Below are 14,855 nucleotides of genomic sequence, written 5' to 3'. Positions count from 1 at the left end.
ATCATCCTCGTGGCCCTCCTCTGGACTTGTTCCAACAGTTCCATGTCCTTTTTATGTTTAGGACACCAGAACTGCACACAATACTCCAAGTGAGGTCTCAGGAGAGCAGAGTAGAGGGGCAGGATCACCTCCTTCGACCTGCTGGTCATGCTCCTTTTGATGCAGCCCAGGGTAAGGTTGGCTTTCTGGCCTGCAAGCACACAGTGAAGCCAGCTCGTTCATTTTCTCATGGAAAAGTGGGATTGTGTGTATAAGCACTGCTTATCATGGTATGCTGTGGGAACCGAGTTTAAACTGACACTTAAGAAGTGATCATCCACTCAGACCATAAAAAAGGAGCTGTTTTTACAATGGAAAACTTCGTGTTGTGTATAAATGTAAAGAATTAACTGTATTGATTAGCTAAACTTTTAGAACAGTCTAATTGGAACAATGCCTGATAAGGAAACATGGATTGATTGTAGTGTTTATTGGGTTACAAATACAGTGAAAAAGAACTAAACACCAACCGTGAACTCACCTTAAGAAGGAATTCAATTTGTGAATCACACTCATTGAACAAAAAAATTCCATATGACAACAGAAGTGCTTAGCACAGAGTAAGGAAGGGAGGCCACAGGAGCTTGTGTTTCCTTCTCTTTATGTAATGTTATTAATGTTGATGGCATTTCTCCAGCAAATGTTTCACGTAAATCATCTGTTATCACTTGTAACAGAATGGTGGCATAAAGGAGTATTACAGTTGCCCTGTGATCTACCTGAAGGTAATTGCTTGCATAGGTTTTTATAGTTTTCAACGGACAAGGAAAAAAATTATTAAAACCATGGATTTATGTTCTGATGTACACTTCTCAGATGGAGTTAAAACTTTTAAATCTTCTCCCTTTCTTTTATTCTTATCCATTCCAGATCTCTGTAATGTCCTTTTTCTATTATTCTAATCTCTTCCCACATTGAGGGTTGTTTGACAGATCTCTAACTCCAGCCTTTCCATCTCAGTGCTCCACCTGTTATCAATCTGTTGGTCCTTCCCTTTCCTTGTTCCTTCCAGATCTGTTTTGTTTTCTAAGTTCTGTGACTGCTGCGACTTTCTGCACCCATTAGGACTTTCACAGTTGCATATTTTCTTCAGTACTCTGATATTTAACTCTTTTGTAATCCAGTTTCCAGACCAATACCCCTTATGTTTTGTTTCTTTGTTTTCAAGGACACATTTCTAATGCTTTGATTTGAGATCAGGAAGACCTACCTAGCCCATTGGTAGACTGACGCTTCTGGTCTCACCTACTGTTGATAGGTTCCTATGCTTCTGTTTCTCCGAAGGGAGCCTTACTGCTCGTTGTACACAAAGATTAATGACGTATTGAGTGCAAAAAGCAAAAACCTGTCAGGGCTAGTCTGCTCTCACAGAAGAACTTTAAGACAGAGTGACAGCAAAGGAGCATCCACCAGTGGTGCAGCATAGCCTAAGAACAACTGCAAGCCTGAGTAGCTCTTAAACTACTAGAAACAAGCAGTTTGTTTTTTCTTGGCACCTGCATGACAGCAGTCCTGTCTGGTAGGCCAGAATCCATTCACCACGGTGTGCTGCTGACAGCATGTGCTGGATCACGGCATTCCTAGCAGCTCTGTTTGCCAGTATCAGCATCAGGCCTGCTGGTCTCCTCATTTGCTTTCAACTATTTTATTTTAACTCCTCCTCACTTCCTGTTTGTTGCCTGCTATTTTGCCACTGTTGCTGCTGTTTTTCCATTCTTTCAAGTCCTCCCAGTCCAGCTGTCCCCCAAACTGCCATGGACCCACCATCTCCCATATTCCACCCCTTCTGCTGCTACAGGGGCATCACCTAGGCAGCACCTATCATTCCTGCTGTACTACACACCATGGTTATTGGAGGACAAGAGTTAAATAACTAAATTGTCTTGAGACTGAGCACCATGTAAGGGTTACAGCATGATCGTATTTGTTCTGGGCAATCAACTTTATGTAATGGGAAACTCCATCCAAAGCCACATCTAGGAAAAAGCTGGGTGAGGCTGTCAAATGCATAATGTTACCCTTGTCTGGTGCAGCTCTATGCTGAAACTTCACACTTCCACAAAATGTTCCTCAAAAGAGCAAGTTTGGCCCAGAAGTATTGTGTCTGGATGGTAATCTGTCTGAGAAATCACTTTTATTTTTTTGCTAATTGCAAACTCTTTCAGGTTCTGAGATTCACATTCCTATTTCTGGAAACAAATCCATGACCCCTGATAATTTGCTGTAACAGTCAACAGGAAAATGGAACTGTCATTTTTGTTTCAGCTTGACTTGATGTACAGACTCAGGCAATTACATCTCCATCTTTTAGTTAATTTTATCTGCTACAGACAGTTAAATTTACTTGCAGATTTCAGTTATTTCCTGAAAGTCTGCAGGATATGAACAATTGCTGGTTGTATATTTATCACTGAAATATTTTATCCTGACTTCTTAAGGAAATAAAGCTTATACGAGCAATTAATACATTTGTGTGCACACTCCTTTATCTGTCCTTTTCCTGTCTGTCAAATTGACTAGTCATCTCAGTCAATTTCAGATTGACTAATTTACTAAGAAAAGTCATTCTTTTAGGAATTAATTGTGTACCCTTTAAATGCTGTGTTGTCCCTAATAGTTTTGGGGTTTTTTTCTTCCTTTCACTGAGGAAAAGGTTACAATATTTACCTTCTACCTGTTAGTCTTAAGAAAATCCATACATGAGGGCAACGAGTGCCCCAACCACAGAATAAGCTTCAGTTAGTGAACATAACTTATTAGGCACTGTTGTAAGCCACAAACGCAGAAGGAACCAATATAAGCAGTTTTGTTGCTCACAGAACCTCTGTTTTTGCTCGCTTGATTTTCTTAAAATCCTGAATGCTGGGTTACATGACATGGATAGGTATAAAGTTTGAAAATAGTTATGATAATGGATATTTAAACACTTCCAATAAATGTTTAAGTTTCAGATGCCCTTAGCCATGTATCTGTAAAGAAAAACATTTCTTGGTTTATTAGAATTGTCAGATTTACAATCAGACATTTTTTCCACGAGGTCAGCACATTCTTGTGGCTGGAAAAGGTCCATATCTGCTAGCTTTCCACCAAGAAATGCTATAAATGCCTGCTACGCCATCAGTGGCACAGAAGAATGTGGGATATGACACCATCTGTCCCTTGTGGTGCTCAGATGTGTCCTTTGAGAATGAGGGTCTGCAGATGGAGCAGGTAAAAATTAAAAAGCTGAAAGTTAGGAGACGACAATGTGGCTGTATTACCCTCCACCCAGATTCATGCTTTTGTAGCCTCCTTTGTCCCTGGAGCAAATCCAAAGAAGTTGAAAACAGCAGCAAGGGAAGGAAGTACTCTGAGAAATTTGCCAAAGTAGTGTCATAATGATTGACTGAAGGAGCACAGCTGCCACAGGAGAGGATGCAGACTTTTGAGGGCTGGCATGGATCTTCAATGCTTCTAGGCATATTCTGCCAGGTATGCGACGATAACCCAGAAATCACCTTCTCCTTCATAATCAGTAAGCCAGAGCAGTGCAGGGATCAGGGCACCTGAGAAAATGGAGTTCAGACCCAGAGAAGTTGCAGGAGAGGACAGATCCTTGTGACAGAGTGCAAATACCATAATTTTTTACCAAAGCAAAGATCTACCTCTTTGCTGTGACAGTGGTAGGCAAACTTGAGTGGAGAAAAAAAAGAACAACTGGCTTTCTTGAAATTTTATTAGTGGTTGTATGTGAGATAGTAATAACATAGTACCTGTGATGCGCTAAAGATATAATCAAGTGATCTTTCTGGAGAAGCTAATTTACATGGTAATTATTCAGTACGTATACAGTTGATGAAAATACAGACTATTTGGAGAGCACATAAGCTCTTCTCCAACTGACAATTTTTTGTGTGATGTTTTTAACTTCAAAAAATATTTCACATGATCAAAACATAACTTTTATAGATATCAGATTTGCTTCACAATTAGAAATATGTTTGCTTAGCTTACAAATGAACTAATATGATTCCCTACTGGCTTGCATCAGCTTACTTTAATGTTATCATTGTTTATCATTTTTGTTCTAAAATGCAAATTCATGGTCCCACATGTGGTGAGCCCTGTTGTGTTAGTTACTACAGAAATAAAGAATAAAAGGTAGCCACAGGCTAAATTGACACCTGATTTATTTTTCGTTTCATGCACTGGTGAAGTAACCTTACTGTATTTTTAGATGACTTCTAAAGGTTTGCAATCAGCAAATACCATAATGATGTAACAATTTATGTAGTGTTTGCATATATGCAAAAATCCTTAATGTAAGCATGCCCAAGGTTATTTGAAGGTTATTTGAAACTGCATTCCTAAAACAGAGCAGGCAGTAAGTGCCATTACAGACCATTTTAAAAGGATTGATTTTGTTTCAACTTTTCCGATATGCCCACAATTCTCATGCATTTCAAGGCCAATTCTTTTTAAAAAAGAAATTTACATCTTTAGTGTGCAATGTTCTTTTATGTTAGTGCATGTGGAGTTTGCCTGTTAGGCATCCACTTTGCATCAGTACTGTGCTTCAACAAAATATGGAGTTACATAATCACCTTTGTCTTAACTGGCATATAGTTGGCATTCATTGCAATCAACCGTGTATTTCCAATGTAACAAGTGGTAAGAATGCCACTTCAGAAACAGCTTTTCTACCAAGAGCAGGACATCTTCTTACTCACAAAAGAGTTAATTTTGGTGAAAAGGTTCTAACTGATTTTCTAGCTCTCATTTTCATGCCATGCTGTTTGCAGAGCTGTCTAGACTTCTAGATTTGCATGTTTTGGCCATTAAATTTGTTGGTACCACAGAAGTTGGTACCACAGAGTTAAGGGCTTTACCAGAAAAAAAGGCCTACTTCATGGGAGTCTACAAGTTGAACTTACAGCATATCAGCACGTGTAAGCTAACATGGCAGGAGAATGTATTTTTATTAAGAAAAAACATCCTTATTGTTACTTAACTGTCCAGAATCTACAAGAAAAATAATAAAATTACTGCATTTTTCACCTCAGTTCAGTTTGATAACAAAAAGGTTTTTTTCCCTGTTAATGAGAAACCTTGTATTTCACTTAGTTATAATCTCAGCTCTTGTTTGCTCTTCTCTGTGTCTCTGTCCATAAAGATTAATGCAAAACACTTGGGAATGCAGCTGACTGAATTCTTCGATGAAACAGTTTTTTAGCTAGACAATACTCATTCACTGTATACTAAGGCACTTGCAAGAACCTAGGTGCTTCAACAAGACTTTTACTGAAATGCAAAACTCCAAGAGAGTAAGAGGTATAATAGGTAACAGCCTTGTGATTGTGGAACTGTCTTGGGAGATAAGCAGCAGATTCAGGAACCTCTTCTGCCTTATTTAGGTGTTGGGCCTAGATTTTTCCTTCTTCATCTTAATTTAGTTCCCGAGTGCTAGGTGTGAGAGAAATGGCTATACAGATCTAGTCCAGTGATTATTCTGTCTCTCCAGGATTTTGGATACTCAGCCTCACAGCTTTGTTGCAGAGAATTTAAACAAAATATACAATAACAAAAAGTCATAATCCATCTCTAATTTAGAAAAACCATTATAGAGTTGATTTCCTGATGATTGAAACAGATTCCTGGAACAGGGATGAATGGCAGACCTGCAGACTGAATCTGAATCTTTCACATCCTAGGTAAATTCTTCTCACTGCCAGACTTCTGTCTGTTCATCCATAAAATTGAAAGAGTTTAGTGTAATTTAGTAAAGAAAAAGAACAATTAAGAAACCTTAAAAAATTCCTGGTCTAACCTGATACTGAGCATCTTTCATTAATAGGGGACAGATTTAATAAAAAATATTTATGACTGCACGTGATTATAGACTCATTTCAGTTTGAATGTGTATTTATATACTGATATCATTAAGAATTACTTTTGTTAGCAGTGAAATCTGGTCTTCTATGATGTTGACAATGTTCTGTATATAGAAAGGGAGAATCTCAGAGAAAACTTGATGAATTTTGTGTACCTTCCGAGACAGTGATAATTTTTGAGAAAAAATCAGTGGCCCCTCATTTTTTTGCATAAAGTATAATGTTAAAACTATCAGGTAACACAGTGTTGTAATTTTATAACAACATTTAGCTGGTAATTAACATAGTAACAGATAAGTATTTGTTAAAAATAGACATGGGTCTTAATTCTTTTTTATCATGGATGTCAACATTTCTTTGCTGTGATTACATCTGGGCTATTTTCCCATTTTTTTGAGGCTAAACATAAATTCAGTTTACAAATATTTGCTTCTAAAGAATATTTACTGAAAGAAGAAAAGCCTAAAATAGTATGTCTTAGCAGGTCTCTTCTTTCGTAAACAGGATTAACATAAATGGTGCTGCCAGATGATGATGACTAATGGTTCTAAACTCTATAGATCTGCATTATATAATGCACCTCATATCCTTGAAATGAGGACGGTCATTTGTCATTGTTGTTTACAGCTCAAATTACAACAGGTAATTTACAAGAATAGATCGTAGTGTTTTATAATTGTGTATTTTTTAACTTGTGGTCTTATATTTGAATAAATATTAGGTCTCAAAGCAATGCATTCATTTTCTGTGTAGTGACGTGCAGTGGCTGGATAATCAATTATACATTTATTTAGCTAAAATGACCTCTATCATACTTCTCATACAGTCGGTACCCTATAAGTATTCCCACAGAGTAAAACCACACTCTTCCCACCAAGAAGCATTAATTTTCTACTTTTGTTTTCTCATCCCTACTCAGCCATGAGGCTGGCAGGGTTTGCAGCTTATCCTTGGGGCTGGAGCACTTTCTACCTGCCCAGGGGAATTATTTTCTGGTCTTCTGTTAGCATGTCCTTACAGGGGAGGTTGTTTTCCCATGGGCCCTCCCTGGCACCTCTCCTCACCTGTGCTGTATCCCCCTGTTTTAGACAACAACTAAAATCTCTGACTTGGCTCATACCAGATGTGTGGCTCATCAGAGGCTGTGAAGTTCATTAAAAGCCACATGATATTTTGTTTTCAGCGAATTTCTCTGGACCTCTCTGTACTTTTTCACAGAATTACAAAAACTGTATGTAACATATGTCTGACAGAAAAACCTGATTCGTGTTTTTGTTTTGTTTTGTTTGTTTTCTTTTGTGGGAACGCACTAAGAATCCAGTGTTTTGGCTTGTGATATATTGTAATGTGCCCTAGTATTTTGAATGGGAAATTCCATTAGATCACTGACTTATGGTTCTGGAATTGCTCAGTGACCTCAAGTGCTGGAGGACAGATGGAGCCTGCCTTCTTTATTTACTGATGCTGGCTCATAAATGTATCTTGCTAGCTTGGACAACAGAGACATGCTCCCCCGTGGGCCACTTAGTTGAACTTGACTGAAGAATGTCTGCCCCTGGAAAGAAAAATATTTGGTTTCCAACAGAGAACTGGATGTTTCTGTGCCAAATGGGACAGTGTTTGGAACAAGCTGGAACAGAATGGAAAGAAGACTAAATTATCGTGCTAAGAATGAAAGTTATTATATAGATACCTAAAACCAAAAGGTATGTGGGTATCTATCTACTTTGAATGTTCCTCCTTTTCTGTTTTCAATCAGTGTTAACTGCATAAAGCTAATGTATAATCATTCCTTGGAAGTTCCTCTCAAAAGCACAGGCACATTTTGTTAAATGTGTAACATAGGCAGCAAGTGATATGGTCATATCAAGCCGTTTAAAAGAAGACATGCACAGGTCAGACCTATCTTCAAAGACTATAGGGCCCTGCAAAATTCACAAGCTAGATGCCTTTGTATCTAGTGTCACATACAATTATAGTTTAGTCTGGAGGAGCTCTCTCTCTATGGCCTGTCCCACAGATACCAGAATTTCAGTATTAAGACTCAATATATTATACAGATTTTTAGTTCAGAACCAGTATATTTGAATCAAGGGCAACTGCTGTCATCAGGCGAAGATTTTAGTTTTAATCAGCACCCTTCAAACACACATCTACTCCATATAGGTACATGTATATGTATCTGAATGCATGTGTATACATACACGTTATTTTGGCACTGGTACTCAGATCTTGCTCATAATGCTATTTTCCATTATCAGTCCTTGCATATCTCCTTTCAGTGGACACGATATATACTTATAGGTTGAGAATTTGAAAGAATCCATATTTTCTGAAGGCATCTGTGTGGTTTTATATAAGATTTTTATAAGGCTGAAATTAAAAAGGACAAAGAGAACATCATAGAGGGAAACCCACAGAATTTAACAGAAAGTGATAATTATGTTATGTTTTTTTTTATCTTACAGATTTCATTAGGAAGTAGTATTCACATTATAGAATCTTGTAAGATAATGTAAGAAATAAGAAGGACAAATACTCAGATAAATTCAGTAAGTTTTAAAGTAATTTCTGTATAATCCTGTCAGCCTCCTCACCTCTGGTGGGTTCTAAAGGATTTTCTGTAGAGACTGTCTTCTTCAGTTTGTTCACAGGAAGGCCGGAGGCATGGATACAGCTGGATGATGCACGTGCCTCATTCAGTGAATTACTTACTAGTAGATATCATTTGCTGCCTTGCCAAGCAGCAACAAAATAGTAGCAGAGCAGACTCCCGTATCAGGTAACACACACGCACCAGCTGTCCCTTTAACCCACTGCTCTCTTCCTTTCTCATAAACCCCTTCTTTTTTCATCCTTAGATATTAATGTTTTTCACTTGTGAATAACTTTGTTTACAATGTCACATCTTAAGTACCCAGTGGATTATGGAAAATTTTGTGTTTGTCATGGAAATAAAGTTCTCACTTCATACTGATAAAAGAAACACCGAAGTTTGCCCTTCCTGTTAGTATTTGTGTAACTTTAAGGGATGCCTCTGTGTCATGTACACAGGTGCCATGTGATGCAGGAGTTACCATGGAAACAACACTATTGAATGCAAGATCAGGCTTCAGAACAGCTTTATCTTAATGACCTTCAGTTCTTCCATATGTTCCAAGTATTCTCTGCTCAACATGGAGTGAACATGAAACATAACAAATCTGTGGGCTGAAGGACGATATGTTTCACTTGCACAACTTTTCAGTCATTGCCAGCCTGTTTTAGTAATAAATTCCTGTTGTTCCTAGTATTATGTCTATAAAAAGGATAAGTCACAGACAAAGCATGTATATACATTTTCTACATATCCTCAGAAGATACTGTAAGACAAATCTGCCAGTGAGATGTACTCAGTACTGAAGGAGACTGCAGTACCTTAAGCAATAGATAAGTAATGTTGTTCCCGTAAAAGGTCTATCACTGGTCCTACACTGTTTCATGGAATAAAAGAGAATGGTTAGTTTGAGAGGGGACCCAAGATACCATGGAACCTGTGGATACTTGTCAGTTGAGCACAACCACTATTTTATCTGATTGAGACCTCTATAATAAACAATGCTTCCTTCCTTGAATATGAATTTCCTTATATGAAGGAGCTTTTAATTGATTCTTTTGTATTATAAGATATTCTCAAAGGAAAGAGAAAATGTACATGATACAATGCTGTAGATAAAGAACTCTTTTCTAACAATAGTAGTGACTGGACAAATGTGTCAAATGTTTGTATATGACACAATTCAGATCAATATTTTTTTATTGTATCATTCAAGCTTATTGACCAACAGAACTAAATAAACATTCTTAAACCTTTATACTCTCAGATTTAGAAAAGAATGACAAACAATGGTGAAAAAAATATGTCAGTGGTTAGTACAACATACAGTTACTAAATATATATGTTATATATAAGACTGAGAGTAGCGTGAAAACAATACCAACACAACTGTGCACAGATACATATTTAAACTATGATCATGTCACATATAACTTCATCTCTGTCATTCAGCCACCTAAACTTTTGTTTTCTTACTGGGGCAGAGGGGGAGGTTTCTTTTTCCTATGTTGACAACTAAAATATGTTCTTAAGACATCATATGTGATGATATGAAAAATTTTTCTCAGTCCCAGCTGCGAATGAATCATTTAATGATTGCAGAGAAGGAAAGAACCAGTGTGGACTGTGAATTGGCAGATACAGAAAGGGAGGAATTTCCAAGAGATGGATTTCATTTACATCATCTCATAGAAGCAAAGTTTTATTGAGGAATGTTTACAAGAAAAGACATGAGAAGTGTCAATATGATAAATTAAGGAATAGAAAAGCTTACAGTGAGGACCTCTAAGTAGCCGTAACATTTGTCTAGCAGAATTCAAGATACACAAAATGAAAGGAAATTGCTGTTGATAATGTTAGGAGGAAGAACAAAGTAGATTTATGAGTAAGAAAGAGAAGAGGAAGCACAGCAGATGTATGAGGTAGATTTATGAAGTAGAAATGCAAGAAGCAGAAATGAGATAAGACTGTGAAGGAAAGTCATGGTCACACATGAAAGCCCAACATACAGCCAGTAAGCATGTAGGAAACAATGGTGGCTGTTCAAAAATAGACTGGATGTCAATCTGGATGGATCAGCATTTAATGAAGAGAAAGCTACAAGGACATTTTGGTAAGAAGAGCAATCACTTCAGAAAAGAAAAGTGGAAAAATCCTGCCAAAGCTAGATGGAGGGAAAAGGTTGAATGAGTGGTTACTACCAGAAATGCAGTTTTCTTTATACTTTAGAAATTGCAAGTCTTACTCTAGTGTTGAAATAGTGATTGTGTGTACTTCCACACAGTCACTTCCCTTTATCTGCTCTTCTCAAAAATCTGTTGCCAATGCATCTTTTCCCTCTCAAGAAAATGTTCTGTGCTTCTCTTGGCTTCTTTAATAGCTAAACATGCAATCTGACATTAGATATTGACACAGGAGTGGACTTGTTAGTTCATAGGGTCGTAAAAATGAAAAGGATGAAATGCACAAGATTTTCATTGTCATTGTGGTTGTTCATTAGGACAGGGATTTTATAGGCTATAGAGGCTTTTTATGAAATCATAGTCAAACATTCAGCAGTGACAACTGCCATCCCAAGTTCCAGAAACTGGTGAAGGAGGGAAGCACCCTGATGCTTAGTAGCTGTGAGAAGTGTAGCTGCTGTCACCCCTTCAGCATCGGTATCAAGCAGTCATTGTCATCGTGTGACACAGACCAGAGTGTGACACTTATCTCCCAGATCCATGGCTGCCTACAATGTAAGATGTCCCCAGAAGAAGGTTTATTACTATTTTAATTTAATTAGTTCTGTGTATAAAATTCTGCTGCATGTATAATTTGTTCTGCTTCCATTCTGAAAGTCTTGCTGGATTGAATTAATTTTCAATAATTATGAAGCATGAATATTAGTCTGGGTATTCAGCTGCTGATAAGCCTGAAAATGAATTCTAACTTGGAAAACAGGTTGACATATTTTTCATTCATTATCAAAAAAATTAAAAGAAATTACAGGCTAAAAAGGTTACCTGAGGCAGGGCTCATATGCAAAAACAGCAGCAATATAAACATATATTACATAAAAGCCAAAGCAATTAATATCTGTACAAAAAAATGCATAAAGAACTAGTTCATACACAATGATAACTGTGGTTATAAACTAGCCTATTAATCTGAAAAGCAAACTTTGTAATCAGTCCAGCAATTTTCAATCTCAAATAAGCCATTTGATGGAAGTCTAATTAGATTCATGTTTCAGTTCTGGGAATATCATTGTGTGTGCTTTTTCTACTGCTTTATAGGCCATAACAAGTTGTTCCCAGGACACTTAATAGACAAGTTTCATCCTTCACTGGAGCTTAGAGTACATTTAGGACACGTCCTGCAGAGCTATTCACTGTAGTGGTTCAAGGACACCTGGTGCTGTGTAACAAATGTTTTATTTACAAATATAGATTTAATGAGTTTGTGACGTGCAGTAAGATATCCTTTGATCCTGAAAAAGAAAAGGTGATAAATACTAGCATAATGCAAACAGAGAAGATGATTTAAACTAAGGCATGTCATAGCTATCAAAAGCATCTCAATGCTGTAATACTGAAGTAAGAGTTCTTTGATAAACAATCCACTGGGACTGTAATGTAATTTTAACACCTTCCATGGAAACTCCTGGTTAAAAGACAGTAAGTGTCCAAGTCACTGATGCGACAGCTCAGAGCAGACAATTCTCTTTGATATGGTGGGTTAGTGTTGGACAAAATTGAGTTTTGCGACAATTGGGTTCCTACTGTATTTTTCAGAATCACTTGCAAAGGCTTCTTATAATCACTCTGGCATTGCTAGGCTATTATACTAGTATAGCATTTTTGTACCCCTATTTGTGCCAAGTTTATCTTACGTACTTGGTTATGTAGCTGTGTTCAGCCACGTCAGTGCCAATGGACAGTGACATAAGAACTGATGATGTCCAGCACCACTGAGTGGCAGTCCGGTTCTACGTGCTAATGCCTGCATCGCAAATGCAGCACCCTGCCTCACCAGGGTGTTTGGTCCCTGGGAGTAACCATCAACATTTCAATACGACATTGTTTACATGACAAGCAGCCAATTCACCCACTTAAAAAACAGGCTACATTGAGAAAAGATATTACAAAAAGACTCTTTATGGTGGAATTTTAACAATTAAATGCCATGCATACACATCTGCCAACTTAAAATTCAAAATACTTGAGAATTACAAGTACTTGTGAAAATAATGAGGTTTTGTGTTCAGAAGAAGCTGTACAATGATTCTGATGTATACATTTATGAAATATTGCTCTTTGTCTTGCAGCAAGCATATAGAGGCTCCAGTGAAAAATTGAGTTTATGCAGAGTACTTCCTACAAAAAAAAAAAAAAAAACAGCACATAGATGGCTCAGATAAAGGGCATAAGCAGCCTACTTCAGATAATATACAGGAAGCAGAGAAAAAAGGGATGAAGAAGTCAGTTATCCTCTGTCCGATGAAAGATCATTTTGATTCCAACTTTGATGGAAGCTAGTTACTTGCTGACTCTTGTGGTACTAACCTGTTTTCTCACATAAAGAATTGTTCATATTGCAGATATGTGAGACTGTTTACAATGTGAAAGAAAAATATGTTAACTCTGGTCTCACTCATCAATCTGGGGAGAAAAACAGTTTTGGCTTGGATAACTAAATATGTTCACTTCTTCCGCACATAAGTTCAAAGCAATTAAAACCTACCACGTGACAATTCAAGATAGTCAGTAAAATAAATGCTGTTTTGAGAGGCATCTTTCTCATAAAGACTCTCCATGCCTTTATGTTTTTTCTGTTTTCATAAGTGTGTTGGCAAGCATGTACCTTTGTCCAATGCAGATCTAATCGTCACACCTTGAAGTTACAAAGTCATGGTACAAATCTCTGTCTTCTAACACGGAAAAAGTAACTTTATTAGAATGAAGAAAATTAGAGCCAGACAATTTGCTTTTCTCTCCTCTGAAGTGTTTCAGTCTAAAGCACCTTCACTCCACACTTCCTGACAGGCTTTGTAATAATAGCAAATTAATATAAGTTCAGATGACTTAATATCCCTTGTTTGCTTTTTCAAGTCTTGGCATTGTCTTGGCGTTCTTCCCTCCTTCTCCAGGTTTTTACATTCTCTTTTATCTTACCTGTTCTTAAAGACTCTGTATTTTCACTCATCTTCGTCATTTCTGTACCCTGCTTTCTCCTGCATCTCACTCAAGCCTCCAGTGACAGTTTCTGCAGCAATTTTGATGTGAACTGTGAGCCAGTCAGGGGGCTTTCAGATCCAAGAAGAGAACACCATCTCTGTTAAGGCATCTCACGCATCATAGCCCCAGGCTTTGTAATCAGAAGACTTTGGTGTAAGTGATCCAGACACAGCTGTCACCTCAGACACTTCCTTATCTGGCTCCTGGATGACAGCCTCAATGCTGAAAAGGATCTGGACAACGGACTGAAATTTAGGAGGTAAAACAGGTTTAGCAGCAGAGGATATATACAAGAGGACAAAGAAAAAAATTGAGATAAAAAGAAGAATAAGGAGAAAAAGGAAGAAGGTGAAATGAATGGGAAGATTTCTCCCATTTCCATAAGGCCACAATGAAATTGGTTATTTGCATAACACCAGATTTTGCTTTATCACCTCTAGTAAGTTCTCTGCAAATTCTTAGTCACAGTTGAGCTCTGACTGTCACACCTTTCAGTCTCAGGATCTCTATTATGGAAGATAACTCCATAAGAGTATGTGCAATTAGATGGAGCAACAGGGTGTGACAGCAACTCTGTACCACAGAGCAATGATGTGCAGAGCAGCACACTCATCATAGCTAGCAAGAGAATCTTTTCTGAAAAGGTATTTAATGTTCACTCTGACCTCCCCAAAGAAAAACTGCCCTAAGAGTTAATTTATTAAACACTGAAAAATAAAGAAGTGTCAAAGATGTCTGTGAATCTTTAATCCCTTATTAAATTATGATGCTGGCTTTAATTTTACAATCATATACATTTTTCGCCTTGACCCCTGCTTCATTATGTGCAAAGAATGAGCTTGTTAGTATATTCTTTTAGCTTCATTCCGTGTGTGGTCTACTACTTTCCACTATTTAGTCTTAACTGTGAGGACAGCCATACATTTCCTGCTGGCCTGTCTGTGGCTCTCGCAGCACATACACATTTCACAAACATTTCACACCACAATGCTTCCCTGAAAGAACACAGTTTTATCATCCCCATCATACAGCTGGGAAGCTCCGGCTCTATGATATGAGTATCTGAGAATTCAAGCTGAGTAGTTCACAATGGGTAACATATTGTATTTTCAAAGAGCAGTTCCCAGTAGC

Source organism: Melopsittacus undulatus, chromosome 5, assembly GCF_012275295.1.
Source record: "Melopsittacus undulatus isolate bMelUnd1 chromosome 5, bMelUnd1.mat.Z, whole genome shotgun sequence".
In the NCBI taxonomy this organism is placed as follows: Eukaryota; Metazoa; Chordata; class Aves; order Psittaciformes; family Psittaculidae; genus Melopsittacus; species Melopsittacus undulatus.
Note: the sequence above shows the minus strand (reverse complement) of the source record.